We start from the raw sequence: 21,609 nt of genomic DNA on the forward strand, positions 1-21,609 counted from the left end.
TCCCATTTCTCAGAGTCACAAATATTTTTCCAGCTTTGGCTTTTATTTGAGCAAGACCTGTATCTTGATCTAGCCAACTGATTTACTGGAGGATTTGCTCAAATTGCTTATTTTGCATCTTGTTAACTGAAGAGGAAAACGAACACTTGAATGTTCCAGTGTTCGTCCTGGTGTGTGGAGACAGGAGCTTGGGGGGAACAGAGGTTCCTCCAGCTGCAGAGGTAAGATGAACACACAGGCAACTTAAACCAGGAAGAAGGTGAGCCCTCCCATAGAAAGGTGTGGTTATGGGCGGAGACTTTAGAAGGTGAGAAAAAGACATCCTGTTGTCAGAGAAACTATCTGACTTACCTCCAAGGACAGGGAAGGTAAATCAAACAGTAATCACGGCATAAACTAACACACACAGGCTATAATGTGGAAAGGTTGTAGGGAGGGGTGCCAGGGTCCATCCGACTGAAACACAGGGTAAATAGAAGGGAGTAGGAGGTCAGAAGGTTACACAAGTACTTTAGGGAATCTGGAATGCCAGGATGGGAATGTTAGGTGTTAAGCAGCGACTGGGTGGGGCACTGGGAGTTTGTTAAGCATCCTGGGAGCTGCCTTGTTGAAGGTAAATCCAGCAGTGGCGAGTAAAATGCATTGGAGTAATCAGAGGACAAATGGTAATAATCACCACCGGTACTGAGTACTTTGCTGCTGCCACTTTGTATACATAATCTGATTGAATTCTCATAGCAAGGGGTATTATTCCAATTTATAGATGAGGAAATCAGGCAACTTGCCCAAAGTCATGCCATTAATAAGCAGTAGAGACCATATGCTTACCTTCCTCCGAATCCCTGTGTTTGACTGAATCTTAAGGAGGCCAGAAGGGGTAGGAAATGATGAGAGTCTGAATTAGAAAGGTGGTGAGGGCGTCTGGGTGGCTCAATTGGTCAAGGGTCTGTCTTCAGCTCAGGTCATGATCTCAGGGTCCTGGGATCGAGCCTTGCGTCCAGCTCCCTGCTCAGTGGGGAGCCTGCCACTCCCCCTGTTTATGCTCTCTCTGATACATAAATAAAATCTCAAAAAAAAAGAGAGAGAGAGAGGGATGCCTCAGTCGGTTAAGCGTCTGCCATGCTTCCCAAACCATTTACCCTGATTCAGGAATGAAATGCAGAAATGTAGGACAAAATTTGACACATGGTCACATGGATTAATTCTCTGACCTTCTGTTGTTGGGTAGAATCATGGTAGCTTTAGTAGAAGTGTGAGAATTCTAAGTAAAATGATGAGGGGCAACCCACTCTCTTTACTTTGCTTTCCACCAAGATAAGACGAGGGCATCCATCTTCAGACCTAAAGTCCTGCTCAGTCTCCCCAGGTGCCACCACACATTCCTGCCCAGGGCAGGCTTTGAGGGGGTAACATGGGTCAGGGAGGACATGTGCCTCGTTTAGGGGAAGAGGCAAGGTGAGGCTCAAAGGCACAGCACGCCCTGAAATTCTCCATCTGAAAGTCAGTTCTTTCTTAAAACATCCTAAACAACAGAAAGTGCATTGGAAGGGCAAGATCCCACTGTTGGATTCCCCAGCTTGCTCTACAAATGAATGATGGCGTGTCAATGGGCTGAAAGTGAAACAAGCATGGAACGAGTCTGTGCAGTCTCATTCAGTCACAGGTCAGGGGTCAGGGAAATTGCCTCATCGCTATCCGCTGACAGATGTGTTCTTATTTCGGTTCACCCTCTTCCTCACGACTTGCCTTAGCTGCAACTGACGGCAATTTCATGTCTTATTGCGTGTTCAGGAGGATGTCGCATGTTTCCATTGTGAGGACACAGGGGTCACGGTAGGACGACTCTCCCATCATGAACTTGGAATGACAGGAAATCAGATTTCTGGACGAGACCAAAACCTGAAAGTCAATGCTGATGAATCAGAGGAGAAATACGGGAGATCGCCTGAAAGAACAAATGCGTTCCGGGAACAGCAAGACTTGACTGAACTCTGACTGATAACATATCTAAAGGCATCCATGAGAAGGGGAACTCTGCTCAGTTATGAACAAGGCAGTTAGATTCATTCAATAAATGTTTTCTGAGTACCTACTATGTGCCAGCAGTGAGCTCACATTCTAGTTGAGGACAAGAAATAAACAAATGCACATATAACCAAATGTCAGGTAGGGGTACGTGTGTGTCCCAGGCACAGGGTCTGCAAAGCAAAGGACAGCATCTGCTGCTCAGTGGCCGCAGCAAGATGTACTCATTCAAGTTTTGTGCCAGATTTGGAAGGCATGCTTGGACCTACAGTCCCAAACCTGTGTCTCCAGCACTTACTGGTGATATTTTGACCTACTAATAGCCCTTCTGTTGATTTCTTTCTGTGTGACTTTCACAAAGACATACATAGAGAAAAGAATATGTATGAAGTGTGCATGGCTCAATGCATTTTCCAAACTGAGCATACCTGTCTAACCAGCACCCTGAATCCCTCCTCATGGCTCCTGTTAGCCCTTCTTCCACCACAGATTAACCACTACACTGATGCTAACACCATGGATTTGTTTTGCCTGTTTCTGAACTTAATGTAAATGGAAATATATACTGTTTGGCTTCTTTACTCAATATTATTTCTATATGCTACATTCATATTGTTGTGCGTATTGATGGTTTGTTCTTTTTTCATTGTTGTATATTTCGTTGTCTGAGTATATCACAATTTATCCATTTTATTTAAACAGACGTCAGGGTCATTTCCACAGTTCTTTTGATAAATTATTTTTCTGTTTAAATCTGTTGGAGCTAGTTTCTGATGTTTGCAACTAAGAATCCTGACTGATACATTTTTGCTTTAATTCTAAATTTTTATTGAGTGGGGAAGTGACTGAAGATTTTCTGTAGAATTTCTGTAGAAATTCTTTTTTTTTTTTTTTTTAACAATGCTGTGAAGGCATGGACTTTGTCTTCCTCAGCTATTTGGCAAGGAACATCAACTCACTCTGTCTCAACAGTGAGGTCAAATGATCAACAATAACATTCCGTGTAGATAAAACTCTGAGTTTCTGGCTTAAATACAGTAATTTCTGGAATAACAGCTATAACTTGGGGTCTCTTTGGTTGCTACACAGATTGGTTAGAAGGCTTTCTTTGCAGGGGTCAGTGTCTCAGCAGTTACAGTGGTTCACATCTTGATTATGCAATAGGAGAGGTTTTGAGATTGTGGTTTTGGTTTTCTTCACAGTCCCCGTGGCCCCAGCTGCTGCTCTTAGGAACTCTGAAGAGTATTATTAATAGGCAAACACAATCCGGTGAAAAAGAAAATGAGAGACTCAGTTAAAAGACAGTCATACCAGTTATTCATCTGTCACTAAGATCTTTCCATTTTTCCAGCGCACATCAATGCCCCTCATGAGGGGTCCATTCTGTCCAAGCAAGGCTGTTGGAGAGAAGAATGTCTCACTCTGTGTTTTCATCATATTCCTCTTTGGCCAGGCCGTATCAATTGTGGAGGCAATCATTCACGGCCTGACTTTTTAGCGATGAGTTGGGCCAGCCAGTAACTGTTTCCCTTGGTATTCCACACAGACACTTGTAATAACCATGGCAAGTACTAACTGAGCATTTATTATGTGTACCAGGTACTGTGCCAAGGACTCTGTGTGCATGGCCACTCCATTTAAGGCCAATTTCTCTGTTAGTGCTCTGGATACCATCCTCTCATCCTTCCCGCAATTAACCTCTCATGATCAGTTTCTCCCTCTCTCTTGGATCATTTCCACCAGCAGTCATATCTCCCTCCAGGCACATCCCATTCCTTAGCTCTTTCACAGGCAACTTCCTGAAAGAATTATCTACAGTCCCAGCTTCACTTCCTCAGCTCCTAGTTTTAGCTCAGCCAACCCCAGCAGGCCTTCCCTCTCTCCATGCCATGGAATCTGCCAATCTCAAGGTCATGAGCAATGTCTTTGCCAATCTAAAAGTCATCTCCTTGTCTTCATCTTACTAACTTCTCGGTAGCATTTGATGCAGTTGACCACTCCCTCCTTCAAATCTTCTCTCCCAGTTTCCAGGATGCCACTTCCCTTTTCCTCCTATCTAACCCGCTGCATCGACTCTGACTTTTTGTTGGTTTCCCTTTCTCTGTCTGGTCTCCAAATATTGGAATGACTGGAGACTGTCTAGATCTTCTTATCCTGTCCTTCTCACCCCTCTCCCTAAGTGAGCTCATCAGATCTCATGTTTTTAAATACCATCTACATATTAACATTATTCAAATGTAAAATACCTTGCCTTGATACCAGTGACCTCCCCGCCAACTCAGGTCCCTACATCCCACTGTCTGCTCTGCATCCCCAGGGATGTCCAAAAGGCATCTCAAATTCGCTATAGACCAATGAAGCTGTTCACTTTGCCTCCCCATCTCAGTAAACAGCATGAATATACACCCTCTTCTTTAAGGCAAACATTTAAAAGTCATCTTTAAGTCCTCTATCCCTCATTTTCCCAAGCAAATCATCAGCAAGTCCTGTTGGCGACAGCTTCATATCCACAGTTAATTCTAAGAGTCTTTTATTCCTTTTAATTTGAAAAATTAAAAGAAAGTTTGAAAATAGGAGGGAAACACTCATGTTTTCTCATAATCTTATAATCGGAATTTTAATAGCTGCATGTTGTCTCACTGAGTGGACACATTCTAATTTCCCGATACTGCATCCTTAATTCTTCTCATATTTGACTTTTATAAACAGTTGTGCAGTGAATATTTGCATGCAGATATAAGTGTTTTGTTTTCGGTTTTAAAATAGAGAAGCTGAGGGGTGCCTGGGTGGCTCAGTCAGTTAAGCATCCAACATTGATGATCTCAGGGTCGTGAGATTGAGCCCCGTGTTAGGATTCTCTTTCTGCCTCTCCCTCTGTCCCTCCCACACTCCCCCAAACCTGCACTCTCTTTCTCTAAACAAAAAGACAGAGAGAGAGAGAGAGAGAGAGAGAAGCTGATATTTTTTTCAATATAAGATCACTGAGTAGTTGCCTTAGCAGAGAAGGAATTAATATCTAAAACCTACTCCCCAAAATTCAGATTCAGAGAAACCAAGAGGGGGGAACTGGTGTGATTTCCCAAGGTCCTGTGGTCAGGGAAGGCAATGAGACCATTAAGGCAAAGGCCATGAGGAAAGGGAAACTCACTCAGGCTAGTGGTCCAGATGTAACATGGTGGATGCTTGGACTCATCATGCAGCTGAGGTCGAAGCACCTCTGGACCCAGCCACTCTGTTCTGGGAAGGATGCTGTTGTTCCGGGAAGGATGAATGAACATGACAACATGAGCATCTGAGCCGAAACTTTGGGAGCCAAAACGTGGAGATATTAATAAGCTCAGCCTTAAGGCACAGGATTATGTTTCAAAGAGCTCCTGTGGTAAGTGCTGGCACTCACAGGGAACTCAGTATGACCCCGGACATGGATGCTCTGGACCACTTTCAATAGTAGAGCAGGTGGTAATGACAGAAGCAACAGTAACTCAGCCTGGAGCTTCTGCTGTGGACTAGTTCTATTCCCTTCTTTTCTGACCCTCTTTGAATTGAACAAAGCACCTAGTATTCTTGACCAATAAAAGGGGTGATAGGAAGCCTCAAAAAGTCAAGACTCGACTTCCTGCTAATAGAGCATTGGAAATTCAAGCAACCAACTGGAAAATAGGCATTTGCACCCCCCAACCCACCGACCGTGAAGGAGGCTTGCAGGTTACATGTGGGATTCTTTTCTGAGGCTTGATTCCCAGAAAAAGGATTACGGATTCAAAGGGCATGAACATTTTTATGACTCTTGGCCAAAAGTACAATTTTTTTCAAAAGGATGCACTAATATCCACCATCTATTTCTCTATACCCTCTCCAGCAATGAATAATTAAGTGGATTTTTTTTTTCAAAACCAAGAATTATTGAAAAGAGCAATCAGTGTGAGAAGCAGTAACCCACAGAGGGGTCAGTGCACTTGTGAAGTCAGTAGCATTTTGAAACCCACTCATTGCCACTGGTTCCAAAATTCACATTCCCAGGCTGCCTCCCATGTGCCTCATCCACTCTCTCAGGGCTCCCCTTCTGTACCAGCCCCATTGGACTCCCATGCCCTCACCCTCCTTTCTCATGCTCGTTAAAGTCAGCACAGGAGAAGATATGACATAAGTCACTTATCTCTTTGCGTGGCTCTAAATCAAAGTATCATCTCTCAAGCACATGCCTGCATCTCTTAAAAATTCAGGAATGAAAAGTTCTCTGTTAAAGGAACTTTGAGCTTAGATATCCCGGACTAAGAATCCATCAAAAGCTGACCTTTGACTCGAAGGGCAAAGGCCCTCATCATCAGGCTGTGATTTGAGAAGCACCAAGAGGCCAGAGCTTCAAAGCTGAGGCCTGGAAGGTGAAGTTGGCAGGGAGAGGACAAGAGCAGCCAAGGGAGACTCTGAGCGCACCAGAGGAATGGGGTGGTGGGAACCAAACACAAGATAAGGAGCTCAAAGTGGAATACTGGAGGCTGAAAACACACTTCATTGATGTCAGCATTTCGCCCAGAGCCGCTCCAAGGTGAGCAAAGCTCAGTTAAAATAAAAACCTGAAAGTTGTTTTTTATGCCAACAAATAAAGAGCAATTTAATAAATACTCGTCAATTATTTTTGTATAAAATGCATGTGGAGCATGAATGGTTTTAATCTTTTATAGCCATGACACAAAAGCTTTTAGTCCTACTCGTGGTTCTCTCCTTGCATAAGCCTGGGCAAGCCTTGCAGTCTTGCTGGCCTTGATTTTTATTTATGAGTTAGAGACAATTACGCCCTACCTAATGGCCTGGGGGGCTCGTGAGGATGAGGAGGGTGAATTGGGTGTTTAAGCTGAAAGTCAGATGTGGTCTTTAGTAGTTGATGCCAAGCATTACCTATGGTCAAGGACTGATCTTGAGGAGCTCAAGATTAAATAACAGGAGGACTGAATGCATTGAGCTCATTGCCTCATGACACGGATGTGTAGTTAACAGCCTGCAGCCCAGACTTGTAAGACACTAATGGGAATATATCACAAACCCCATAGAGAGTAAAGGGCAAAGGAAACTTAAAAATAAGAGGCAGGAAATAAATGATATTTAATTTGGACATGTGCCCCCAATACATCTGGAGGAAAATCAACAAAATATAGATATCAATGAAAAACCTAGAGAGATGAGCCATAATTACTCTAAAAAGATATGCAGACAGGAAATTGGATGGGAGCTTACAACGTTTTTTTGGCCTGCACAGATGGCCTTTTGTGCCTGCAAAGCGAAATGAGTTTATCTTTAAATAATCAAATGGAATTGTACATAAAATCAGGCTACAATTTTTCACAAGCCATCTCACAATGGCTGTGATTTCTATATACCGCTGGTCAGTCCACGATCCTTGCAGAGACATGGGTGCAGGGAAGGGGTCAGGTTTACGGTCAAATGTCTTCATGGGATCTTTGCCTTTGGCTAGCTGTGCCAGGTTAAATGTGTTCTAATTCATCTAACCAATGGGTTTAGTTCAAGAAAATGGAAAGAAAAACATCTTCTGTTCAAGGCTGTTGGAAGGACTACGGATAAAGTATACGAAGTTCTCAGCACATGTGAAATAGCAAATAAATATCAGTCAGGAGCAGCAACATGAGTAGAAATCAAAGCGGACTCCTGAGATTTCAAACTCCACCCATCACGGAGACTTTTTCTGTCCTAAGTGCTCCCACAGTCCTGATTCCTGCACCTGCGCTCCTCACCCGCAGCCAGTGGAAGCTCTGGAATTGTTCCATAGGAGGGATTGGGAAGATGATGGAGACTGAGTTCAGGAGGTGGCCAGCTACTAGGAGAATGAGCTGGAGCTGAGCTTACATAGCGGATGTGATCACTAGCTGCCCTGCTCACCAGCCGATACCAGCGGCTATAAACCCACCTACAGGGCTTCTTAAATAAACTTGGTAGAATCAAAATCTAGGATATTTTCCCCTTTAAACAATCCATTTTTCCAGTGGCAAAGTATGGCACTTTCTTAGTGTCTTCCTCTTACAAATTATGGTGGAATGCATTTTTAATGCATGCTTTGCCAATTATTTTTCAAATGATGTTTTATATAATAATTTTAATCACATGCTTTGCCAACTATTTTATGTATTTGTTCATATGATAATTTTGGCCACATGCTTTGCTACACGCTTGTTACAAGTGACTCTAAGAAAAGCCGTTAGAGACTGGGTTCCTAGCACCCACCAAGTCACCCGCTGGCACCAACACAGCTCCCAGCTCCAGAGGTAGTTCCTAGGAAAGTAGCAACCTACTGGGGCAATTGCCTTGATTCTGATACCAAGGTTACCACGGGGACCTGCTGCAGGTGTTGCATTCTCAAAGCAGAAATGCCAGCTGTGCCCACCAGAACCCACGAAGCCACTGAGAAGTGAGGGAGGGGAGCAATGATGAGGGAGAGGGAGGCTGGTGGGAAGATCTTACCTCCCTGACTTTCCCTATCCTTGAGCCCTTTATGCTGAAAACTGCTTATGCCAGACAGACTCTGGATTTGGGCTGGATGTTGACATGCTGCAGATGAGTCAGGATCTCGTCCTCACCCAAAAAATGTCCCCCTGTTGAATGGTACTTTGCCCTCTGTTCCCTTATTTTATTGGTCTCATATAAATGTAGCATAGCCTTTGGGTCAGAGGACTTTTCGGAAAAGGAGAATCAAAACTAAAGCCTCTGTGCACACAGAGAAAAAGAATGGGTCAGAGCCACAGATCAAATATTGAACTATGAGAAAAAGAAATTGGAGAAGAAAAAAAATGGGATTCGGAAGTCATAAGTTATGACTGACTTCTCAAAAGCTGGTAGAAAACTTGAAGCCAGAGTAGAGAATATAAAGTAGAGAATATAAAGAAATTCATAAATGGTCACTATTTAGAAGCATGAACTTCAAAAGAACATAATGTTTGGAGATGAACACGAGGCCTGTTCAAGATGTGGAGGAAATTAGGAGCAGAGAAATACATGCAAAGAAAGACTAGATGGTATTTTAAAGAGAAGTAGGACTCAAATAAAAGTTCACACACACACACACACACACACACACACACACACACACACACAGATAAAACCCAAATATTTCATGATTTCCTTTTCCTGTGGTCTGCTTTAGAATTCACCCCAAAGCCATCTGCTTTTGTGGTTACTCAGATTTTGTTTCTCTTCTTTCCACCTCCTACTGTCTAGTCCCTAATCCCCAGAGTTGGGGAGAGTAAGGGAGAGGAAGTGAAATTCAAATCTGTGTTTTACCCTCTGCTGGCCTTTTGGCTGAGAGATGTGAGGAGTGAAGTGTCTGTGGCTACAGTGTGGTTCGGAGAATGTGTTGGTGCTGTTTGTTTATTTTTGTTTTTAGCTACTCTACTCAGATGACTCTAGTTTACCACATCAAGAACCGACTGGACGGGAAAGAGAGAGACTCAACAAACATTTGTTGAATGGCTCGACTCCACTTTCCTCCTTCTCTTAAACATTCCTCAGTGAAGTCCTAGCAACGTCCCAATACAAACCCCACATTAAAGTCTGATTAATCAGATCATCGATGATGTGCTCATAGTTAGCGGGATGCAAAGTGGTCTAATGTTTACACCAGCAAAAGGTTTTATTATATATTCTTTACTGTCAGCAACAAGGTAAATAGGAGGAAGTCTAAGCTACTCAGGAGCATAAGCTGTTTCCAAATATTTCAGCAGTAAATATTTGTTTACCAAGAAGAAACACGCTAAGTATACACGGCATTTCTCAATTCATTAAAGCAACCAGCAAACCCTTAACCTGGGCGTGCCCAGGACACTTTCTTAGCCACTAGTTCATGTCCTTACATATACATGTTAGTAATAACCTGCCTCCTTTTCATAATTCTCAATATTTCAGATCATTTACTCATCTGGTCTGCCCTCCAGTCATTCAAAGTGAGGTTTTACTGTGATTTACAAAACTATGTAACAAGGCAGGAAGAGGTATGTTCACCCCACACTGTTTCTTTCTCCTTGTTTAATTTGGAAAGGACCCTCCCCACACCTTCCCCCAGAAAGCAAAATTCTGTCCAGCAAGATGACTTAGGGCTGGATGAAAAAATAAAAAGACAAGAGTCTCTGAAGTCAGTGAGGAATGCAAATGCGATTTGGAAGAGGAGAAAAGATCCAAGAAGTTGGAAAACACAGCTCAATGTGGAAAGCCTTTTTTCTTAGAACATGGATTCCAATTCCACCCCAATTCCATACCGAGCTGGGTATAACCATCAGGAAATGTAAGGTCCCTCTAGGCCATGCCTCATGACCTGGGGGAAAAAGCATGCATCTGGAAAGACGCCAGCCATGTTAGGCTCCCAAAGAGCCCTGCACTTTGGGTTTTTTGAGATAACCCCAAGTTACACAGGAGAGATATACTTCTCGCCTCTATCTTTGGTAATAAGCATTTCTTTAGAGTCATCAAAAGAAGTTTTTTTTTGTTTTGTTTTGTTTTGTTTTTGTCCTTTGAAAACTTGACACCTGAAAAAGGAAGCAGAGAAAAGAAAGGCATAGTATATATCAGGAGTCTCACATTTTCAGAGCCTCTTCATCTGTGAAACTACTTTCCACTGAGTTCATGTTTGCCTTCTGACAGGCTGACCACTCTACCCCAAATTCAACTCAGTAACTTCTTCATCTTTGACCAAGAGACATTTTTAAGAAAAGTCCCATAAAAGCATAACATTTTAGATATGGCAAAGGCAATCAATATGTATATAAAACTGATAAACTTGTATGATTCAAAGGAAGAAATTATCTTCTATATATTATCTACTATTGAACTTAACATGGTTTATAAATCCTTGGTCAATGAATCACCACCTCTGATTTTTATCCATCCTCTTCACCATTCTTGGGAAGATGGGTTACATCCTGGGATCCTTCTCCACAATCTCACCATCAATAAATCAAGGATTCAGGTTAGGGCAGCTTTAAAAGATCAAATTCAGTTATTCAAGCACAAATACATGACTACAAGATGACCTTCTGACTGGTGTGGTCACTAGGTTCTGGGCTAAGCAATCCTCAGAGAGAATAGGGAGTACCAGGTTGGCGGACGTCCCTGTAAGACTTGACAAAGCAGTGAAGATTAAGTTCCATTTTCATCCATTCACTAACCATCTCCCATTCTCCCTCCCCAAGCCATTCCTGGCTTCTTCATACATTCTCACCTGGTTTTCCCTGACCCTGCATCCTAAAGAAGCCAAATTCACTCCTAGAACTCCCTTCCTCCATGAAAATAAAGAATAAATAAAAACTGTATCTAGTTCTTCTTTTAGAAGTTAAATTGACTTGATTTCTAGCTGAAATCAACACTGGCTAGATGAGATGGTTTTCATGAATGTGAGTTCTTATTTTGAACTTGGAATCAGCACAATGGGCCACTGTATATGTAAGTATGCCACAAGTCAGCCAGTGAGATAGACAATACCTACAGCCATAGATATACTATCCACACAGCTCCTTCAAATGTATCTTTATTCATTGGTTTAATCTACAGCAGGAAGCCAAGTGCCACACTTCAGCCCAGAGGGGGTATGCTGAGATACTGAACGAACCACATGCAGGTGTCCAAGCTTCAGGAAATTCGAATAGAAACACTGACTGAAAAAGCCCATCCTACTTGTACATGCCAGGCTGTTGTTTAAACCCTTTTTCACATGCCATGAGCTCATATTCAGAATGTTTTGACTCAACATGCATAAAGGCTTGGCCAAGGCTTGTGGGGAGGAGCACCCTGTCACAGAAAGCAAGAGAAAAACAAGGCTGGGGCTCAGCACATTCTCTCAGAGCACACAGGCCTTCATGGGCCAAGGTTTGTGTTATTAAAAAAGCAATTAGAGACTCTCTCCTCTCAACACAGCACTAATTCCCAGGTTACAATAAGTCAACAGACACTTTTTCCATGGCTTCCGACTACAGAGTGTCCCAAGAAAGTATATACTTGATATACTAACATACGTTCTAAAAGGTAGAAGAATTAGACATTAGCTGATATCTGTTATGTTAAAGTCACAAACGTTTAAAAGGGCCATCATTTCAGAGTTGACCACATGCAAGATACATATTGCTTTAATAAGTTTATTTAACATCTGGAAGGGATACACATTTTGCTAGGACACACTGTTCTGAGGAGTTTACAAAGGATGTGGTGCTCACAGGGCCCGGGGTTGTTAGCTCCGAGGCTTTTAGTGCTGGTACTCGCCAGCATAAATGCCCACAACGTGGGTCTAGCCCCAGACTTACTCTCAGATTTCAGAGCGTTCTGAGAAAGTCCTTGGAAGGGACTATGAGCACAGTGCATGCATAAAGTTTTCAAAAAGACAGTCATTGTAGGGCACCTGGGTGGCTCAGTTGGTTAAGCATTTACCTTCAGCCCAGGTCATGATCCCAGGGTCAGCAGGGAGCCTGCTTCTCCCTCTGTCACTGCCCCTGCTTGTGTTCATGCTCTCCCTCTCTTTCTCTGTCAAATAAATAAAATCTTAATAATAATAATAATAAAAAGACAGTCATTCTATTCCTGTGTTTCAGTTGAACCTGTAGGCGATCCAGGGTAAAGAGCTAGAATGACTGCAATGAATGGACCACACAGAATGCCATGCTGAGTGATGTTCACTTTATTTTTCCATTAATGGGGAATCCAGTTAAGTTTTAAAAGTCTTTTTGAGGATATGAGTCCAGCAAGAGTGAGGAAGACGGATTCAAGGGAGTAGACAATGTAGGGAGATGGAAGAAGTGGATCAAGGCCTCGACGTGTATAATGTTGGTAAGAACACAAAGGAAGGGAAGAAAAGAAGGGACACTTAGAAGAATTGCCAAGCCTTGATTCTGAGCAGAATTCCAAGCAGGGTCTTGAAATTCATACTAGTTGCATCTGGTTAGTCACATGTCCACCCACAATAACCAAGGAGTCAAACATGCTGATCCAGGTCACATGCCGCACCCCCTGATCAGATTCCGTAGAGACAAATGGATCCATAAACTGAAATGAGGACTAATGGGAAAAAAATAATAGAAGCTGCAGGATCAACCCCAAATATCTATTATATAATGTTTGGCTGAAACCCTTTCTCTCTTTTTCCATATCAAGTTTATGACTTTTCTGTTAGATACAATGATTAAGTGGTTTGCCCAAAAGTTTCGCAAATGTGTTCTACAGAAATCCGAATCACTACCCTTACCATAGTGTTGAGAAAAGAGAGCAAGCGTTTAACAAAAACTTTTGAAAGGGTACGAAAAGTAACTAGAGTGAATAGATTCAAATTCTAGACAAATGCAACAAGTTTTTGCCCCTAAAATATATTTTAGGCATCTTACCCTAAAGCCAGGTAAAGTCTGAGGCTGCCGTGTTCTGGGCACTTTTCCCCTCAATTCAGTTGTGGGCTGGCTTGGTGGTTGGTGACCCTATTATATGAGGCCACTTGTCACTCTGGCATTGATGATGAGTGGTGTGACAAGGTTTGGTATATCTCTGAAAATTATTTAACAATGACTCCAAATTACCCAGTTCTGATTTTCCCTCCCTACACTATTGCATAATAAGTCTTTAGCAACCAACAGTACATGCTTCTGAGAAGAATCGGACCACGAGTGTCTTTGATTCAAAACACATTACTCTGTGGGAAGAAAGACATCAACCAGCACACAGACCCAACTTAATTTTGAATGGACTTAATTTCTGGATTCTAGACGCTGCCTCACAATGCTATTAAAAACAGTAAGAGCCTCATTAAAACTCCAGAGGTTGGGCCCACAAACAGGGACTAACGGAGTTGCTAACAAAATGTATCTGCACAACATTTCTGAACTTTGAGCTATGTGGCTGGCTAAAGCAGATGGTCTCACAGCAGGAATGATTTTCAAAATATTCGACACTGACCAGTCAGGACAGACAGTCAACCAACCTAAATGGTCACTGATTCAGACACGCTACCTTTCCTCACCAGTTAAATATCAGACCTGCTCCACAGACTGGGCAGATCTGAAGAGGGAAACCAACACCAGGCTGTGCTGGAGCAAGACAAGGCTGCTCTGAATGCTGAGATGGGGCACCAGCCCACCCCTCCTAAGTCAACGGAGCCAACGTGTTCCAAGGAGGAGGCACTGATGAACAGAAGAAGGGAAAGAAGTAGAAGAAGAAGAAGTAAGAGGCGGGTGGAGATAGACGAGGATAGAGCAGAAGCAGGGGAAGAGAGGGAGGGAAAATGAACAGAGGAGAGCATGAAGGAATGGGGGCATGCAATAACAGACTAGGAATAAGCAAGGACAGTGAAGGAGACTGAGGAAAGGGGAGACTAGAAATTCAGACACTTAGAGGAGGAAAAAGAATAATGATGAAAGGGAAAGCAGAAAAAGGAGAGGTGTTAGATTATCGATGAAAAATGGTAGTGTTTATGAATTATCATCGTCTCTCACAATGTGTGACGCAGGGGTCAGTAAACTTTCTGTAAAGGGGTAGACAGTGACTATTTAAGCTTTGTGGATGGTACAGTCATTGTTCAACTGCACAACTCCAGTCGCATGGAAGCAGTCCCAGACAGTCAGTACACAAACAGGTGTGACTGTGTCCTAGTGAAACTTCACAGAAATAGGCATTGGGCCAGATTTGGCCCATGGGTCATAGTTGGCTGACTCCCACCAACAACAGTGGTTCTGACATTTCTGGTACCTCCATGGTGCCGAGCATAGACCCAGGCACAAAATTCTAGAAAATATTAGAACCTCCTGGAAGAGCCATTTTGCAGGCCAAAAAAAAATGGTCCAAATGGCAACCATTTTCATTGGCTTTTTATAACTTTTAACCTACAAAACGTCAGTTTCCTGCAATTCAACCTATCTGCTACCCGGCCCATATGACACTCCGTGGGCTCTCTGTCCCAAATAGATCCTATAACAATGTACTTGGAAGAGAAGCACTAGGTGGCTGATTCAGAGCTGTATTCAGTACTGTGAAGCTTTCAGATTGGCAGAGTTCTCCATCCCCTACAGTTAATGACTCCATAGAGTTTAGATCTGGGTCCCAGCACTGCTTCAGACACCAGCACCAAAAAACAAAACAAAACAAAAGCCCTTTTTGTCTCTTTAATGTATACCCTCCCCCCATTTCCTCACCTTTGACTTCTAGACTGTCCCCCAACTTGACTGCAGAACTAGGTTCTTCAACCACCCAAAGTGGCCTATGGTGCTTGGGAACGGCTTCAGCGATGGGCGGTAACAAGATGTAGCCGAGGGGGATCCCCCAGGAGTTGGAGCAGGCTTTGCTCTCAAGCTCAGGATCAGAGAGGGGGAGCCGACTCTCGTCCCAGGCTCAGACTTCTGACAGTGACCTCACAGTCTCTTGTTTTGTGATTGGGAAGAGCAACTTGAAGCCTCAGGACACAGGCGGTTCTTGCTTGGCAATGGGTTTCTGTTTGGAGAAGCCAGAGCCTCTAATCCATGGCTTCTGAGGCACCATGCAGGGCATGTGAGGTTGATCTGGTGGCTGGTTTTCTTTCATTTATGTTCATTTGGTACCTGGCACGATGGCCGTCCTTCCATTTGTTTTAACCTCAACCATTCTTCAGCCACCAGGGGTTTTTGAAGTCCTTCTCACATCATTTCCCAGGGTAGCACAAGCCACCTTGTGAATTTAGAGTTAAGAAATGGCCTCGAGGGACATCGTCTTGAAGCCCCATGAAGAGAGACACAGCCACATGATTGCCTGTAAATAAAGCTTGATGATACCAAACATTCAGAAAAGGAAAAGCTAGCACGGGTCTGGCATGATCACCTGCTCTGCATTCCAAGGGGCACACACAGCTCTTGCAGGAAGGGACTCCTAATGTGTTACTCTCCAAGTAAATAAAATGCAGAAACGCTTTTGGAGGCGTTTTGCCTTTGCAGGAAAAAAGTTCAGTTTGTATTTAGGAATGAATGAGTACACATGAGTGTGTCTGCATAAGCATATTTGCTTCAAAATATTTTCTAGTAACTGCTGACCACAGCAACCCTAAGCCACCAGACACTAGTCCTCCCCATCTAGAGATGGACTGTTTGCTCCCCAGAGCAGCAGCTGTGATGCCCCATAGAATCATTCCCGGCCTCCCCAGTCTCTGAAATCTGCACATCCTGACCCTTCCTCCCTGGCCTCATCTGTCTCCCCAGCTTCCCTACTCCTGTCACGCAAAGTTACTCAATACCCAGTAGGAGCTAACCAGAGCCAAGGAACCATGTTCCCACAGCTCCCAACTTGCCATTCACTTTGTCCAGCTCGGTTCCTCAGCACTGCCACCCTGGGGCACAGACGGGGAGAGAGCTCCACAGCTCAATCCCCAGCTTTGTCCCGCACCGGTCACTGCTACCCCTGGTTGAACCCATTCCACACACCCTGCTCTCTGTAGCCCAGCACATGCTCTTTCTCTTTGTGACCATATTTCAAGCAGACTGTATGCAATTTAGTAATATCACCCGTAGTGCCTCATCTTTTTCAATCTATTTAGAGCTCAGGTTGAAATTTAACAAACTAGGGGCACCTGGGTGACTCTGTCGGTTAAGTATGGTTCAGGTCATGATCCCAGGGTCCTGGGATCGAGCCCTGCATCGGGCGCCCTGTTCAGTGGGAAGCCTGCTTCTCCCCCTCCTTCTGCCCTCCTCCACGCTCTCTCTCTCTCTCAAATAAATAAAATCTTTAAAAAAAAGAAAAAGAAATTTACCAAGCTAGCTCTTTTATCTGCATTATCTTCCATAGTCTTTTCTCTTTGGGGCCTTAGTTCATACCATTTGATATGGCGTAAGAAACAAGTTTTGTTTAAGACAGTCAGATTTAATAAATCTTTCTAGTCTCTGTATCTTCCTCTATAAAATAGTGATTATACTGACTTACTGCCTCTGAGTAAGGAAATCTATATAAAATTCCTACCATGGAAACTGATTCATGACTGGTGCTCAACAAATGTTAACAGGAACCTTCCCGCCACCACAGCCACATGGTGTGACTAACGTAAATTCAGATTGGTCCTTCACACTCTGGAACAGCACTTCTCAAACTTGGAAGCATAATGCAGTCACTTGGAGAGCTTTAAAAAGCACTTGTGTGGGGAGCCATCATCCCCTCCCACTCTTAAATATTCCGAGTGGCGGACCTCCCGTTTCTTGTTTTGATCTGAGGCATCAGGATTCCTAGGCTTCAGCCCTGGGCACCAGACCAGACATTTGGTTTTCTTCCTCTTGCTTCTCTTTTTCTCTGCTTTCCACAAAGTTTTGGGGCAATTTGTTACACAGCAATAGAGAACTAGTACACTTCTCATATCACATCATGGCACAGTTATGTCCCTGACTTTCAGATAGATTTTCATTTTTGTGTGATTTGTTTCTCATTAATAAGACGATCATTAAATTTGCATGAGCTGATGGATTCATGTCTGGCTCTGTGATTTTGAAGTGTTGGCCCGCTCTGTTACCTGCATTTAAAACATGAAAGCCTGCGGCTGTTGGGCAAGAAAAGGAGGGACAGGGCTTCAAGATGCACTGCCTGACTCCAGCTGTGCTGATGTGCACCCTGCCTGGCTCAGGCTGCGTGTTCAGGGCATCCCACCTACAAGTTCCTGAACACACAGGAGCCCGCGATGGACGTGAAATCAGTGACTGACAGGGCGGCTCAGACCCTGCTATGGACTGAGCTCATCCGAGGCCTGGGCAGGGTCCTGAGTGACCTGCTACGGGAAATTGCCACCATCAACTACCCACCTGAGAAAGGCCCGCTGGGTCCGTGCTTCCACGGGGAGCATGCACTGCACCGCCACCCATCCATTATGGGGAGAGGAGAGGAGCGCTGCATCATGGGCCAGCTTTGCCAGGTGCTCTGTCCCTACAAGGCCATCACCAGTGAGACCCACGTCACCCGCAGGACCACCCGCTATGACATTGACAAGGCCAAGTGCAGCTAGTGCGGCTGCTACCAGGAGGCCCGCCCTGTGGACCGCATCGTGGAGGGCCCCAACCTCAAGTTCTCCACGGAGACGCAAGAGGAACTGTTCTACAACGAGGAGACGCGGCTCAACAACAAGGCCGAAGGGGAGGCTGAGATCACGGCCAACATCCAGGCCCACCACCTCTACCGCTGCTGCCCCCCTACCCGGTGCATCGCCCTATAAGAAAGCTCTGCCCTCCCCCCACAAAAAAGACCAATGCCTTCTTTAAGCAGTCGTTTCTTCTCATTAGTGGGGCCATCCTGAGGCTTCATTTCTCAAGAAATGAAAGATTACCTCCCTTCTTAAGAATACTGGATAATTCATCAGTGGGAAACTTGCCATGGAGCCTTCTTTGTATTCACTAACCCCCTTCTTACCTGATGAGTGAACATGACCACAGATGCCCATGAGTTCCTTCTGTTCTTGGAACAGATCCTACTTCTTCAGGGACAGCTTGGCTGACTCACAGGTCCCTGTGTTTCTTCTCTCCTGAAATAAACACAAATCAACACTGTAAAACAGACATGTACTTAATATTTTTTTAAAAGAATACCTACGTGTCCCAATAAACTGTTTGATTACATTCACCTTTCTGTTGTACTAGAATGAAATCTTCGTATACTTATTGCTTTAATGTATGATGATGAGTGCATGGCCTTTCACAGACTCACCCTGTACCAATTTACCATCATTATATTCATTATTTGATGTTCACATGCCTTTTTTTTTCTTGTCCCACAACTGGACTCAACTGACTTCCAAGAAATTCTGATTGCTTTGAGAAAGGAGCAATATGAGACATGACAGTCCAAGCTCCTTGTGTGTGTGTTGCAGAGAAGTGCCAGACTTTTCGCCACCATCGCTTGGTGCCTAATTTGTGACAGAGCCAGGAAAGAGGTTTTTGTAGGGCAAGATCTCATGCCGATTTTCCTCATATAGCAGACTGTGTTGCTATAGGTTTTCGTCAGCCAGGGTCTCATAAGAAAAACAGAGCGACTATTCCTAGAAAGTCTAAAGGTAGGTAGTTCCCCAGCCAAGCAATGAGGCAGAGGCCCCCCAGAGACACCCCCTCCTTCGGATAGGGCCACACAGCTTTGCCTGGGCCTTCAAGAGAGAACAGCAGGGCTCACAGCTTCCTCAGTGGCGCCACCTGGCCACCTGTTTCCCTCCCAGAGCTGCATTTCTTTTTTTTTTTTTTAAGATTTTTTTTTTTTTTAAAGATTTTTATTTATTTATTTGACAGAGATAGAGACAGCCAGTGAGAGAGGGAACACAAGCAGGGGGAGTGGGAGAGGAAGAAGCAGGCTCCCAGCAGAGGAGCCTGATGTGGGACTCGATCCCGGAACGCCGGGATCACGCCCTGAGCCGAAGGCAGACGCTTAACCGCTGTGCCACCCAGGCGCCCCCCTTTTTTTTTAAGATTTATTTACTAATTTTAGAGAGAAAGAGCACGAACAGAAGGGGCAGAGGGAGAGGGAGAGAGAATCTCAAGCAGACACCATGCTGAGCATGGAGCCAAACGCAGGGCTCGATCCCACGACCCAGAGATCACGACCTAAGCTGAAACCAAGAGTCAGACGCTTAACCGACAGTGCCATCCAAGCACCCCCAGAACTGCATTTCTATTAGGAGTAACACTCGGTCTCCACTCTGCTTGCTGCTTTACTTCTCCATGGTCTTTCTTTGCCTCCAAGCAGCCTCAGTGCACCACTGGAGGGTGCCCAGGACCGTGAGGGTTCCTAGGATGCAGGAGTTTCCGTTTTCAAACCAAGACAGTCCCAGGCCAACTGGGATGAAGTGGTCACCCCATTGCCAGTGACCTGATAGCAGGACAGCTGAAGGAATTCATCGCTTCTGCACTCTGCTCAGAATACTGGAGGACAGAATACAAATATGCTTGGGATTTACATGTAAGGCAATTACTCATGTGAACTGAAGAGTCACACTGCAGTGCGGACAAATTCTCCAGCTCCTACAGCCAAGATTATTACATGCAAAGCTGGAAGAGGCTGAGCTGTTTAACCTAGAAAACACACAGCTGTGAACAATTTTCTCATTCCAAAATCCCTGGTCTTCCAGCTGCAAAGCCTGGTTTTCCTTCCCTATCTCTGAGGGCCCTACAGAAGGTAAGTCTGAAAAACCAATGCGGGGTGACAGATTCTCCAGGAGGCAGAGGCACAGAGAGGAAAGCCTTTAGAAGTTTTCTTTACCCACAAACACCTTCCCACCCCTCACCTTTGCGTGATCACGGGTCCTTTGGATCTCATACTCAGCCATTTCAATACAAGGCTTATTTTTCCCTTTGCAACTTGAAAACTTGAAACCCAGGGCATATGATTTTACCTGCTGTCAAACTGAATCGGTTCATCATAAGCTGCCACTGCACTGGTTTTTGCTGTGCAACCATCCAGTTGAAATATAAATGAAGGTGAACCTTCTATCTAAATCCTTCTTCATGGAACTTTCCATTCATCAAATAATTGGAAGCCTAAACCACTGATCGGGTTGTAAAATTGTGAAATTCTTTCAATTCTGAGAAGTAGTTTGAAATTACACCAAAAAATACCTTACGGTCTCTTAGGAACAGACGCTAACTGTGGTTTGTCACCCAATATGCAAAGAGCTATGGAGAAAATGATGACCCTGTGTCAGGTGTGCGCTCTCTTCCTTAGAGTTCTTCCCTCTAAGATCAGCGGGTCGATCTCGCTGCCCCACCTGGTCTCCTCGTGGCCAGGAAGTGCCCATTCACTACCAAGTTTACTTCCAAATACTAGTTTACCATAGCATACTTAATTGTGTTTTCTGAAAGAAACACCTCGACCTCGTATATTGGGCCAAGCTAACTATAAACATACAAAAGAAAAGGGTCCCATATCATCAGGCCATTTATGGACACAGTACTTGGGGGAAAAAAAAACTTGAAATTCTCTATCTCGTAAATGAAGAAAGTCCTCTGTAAGTGCTCTTGTTGAATTATAGCTGACAACAGCATGGACAGCCCAGTCACGCCATGGAATTCCTTCCAGATCCAGTTTCATAATTCACCCTCTCCCTTGCGGCCTCTATTATTACATTTAGAAGACTTTTCTTAATAAGGGTCACTTTTGGGTTCCTAACTGGGGATGTGAGAGGGAAGAAGTTTAATAGCTATTCCAGGACTCGTGACATTGTACGAAACAAATGCTGGATTTTAAAACTCAAACCTTAGCACTGAGTGCAGCTTCCACCCGACACTAGATATGCTGTCCTGGGAAAGCTGCTTGTGCTCTCTGAGCCTCAGTGTTTTCAACTGTCAGTTATTCAACAGGTGTGGTCATTTGCAATTATTTTTATTATTTTCTAAAGTCCCCTTTAGGCATTGTGAGAGATGGATGGATGGATGGACCGATAGAAAAATTATGGATGGGTTGGCAGATCAATGGATATGTTGTGGGCTGAACTATGTCTCCTCAAAATCCATTTGTTGATGTCTTAACCCCGAGTAGCTCAGAATGTGGCTGTATTTGGACACCGGGTCTTTAAACAGGTAATGAACATATGATGAGGTCATATGGGTGGCCCCTAATCTGTTAGGACTAGTGTCCTTATAA

The 21,609-nt window shown here is 44.1% G+C and overlaps 1 pseudogene; it reads left to right on the forward strand.

The window, feature by feature from the left end:
- Positions 1-17,602: 17,602 nt before the first annotated feature.
- Positions 17,603-18,293, forward strand: LOC103671893 (annotated as a pseudogene).
- Positions 18,294-21,609: the final 3,316 nt, after the last annotated feature.

This window comes from Ursus maritimus, unplaced genomic scaffold, assembly GCF_017311325.1.
Source record: "Ursus maritimus isolate PB19 unplaced genomic scaffold, ASM1731132v1 scaffold_6, whole genome shotgun sequence".
Taxonomy (NCBI): Eukaryota; Metazoa; Chordata; class Mammalia; order Carnivora; family Ursidae; genus Ursus; species Ursus maritimus.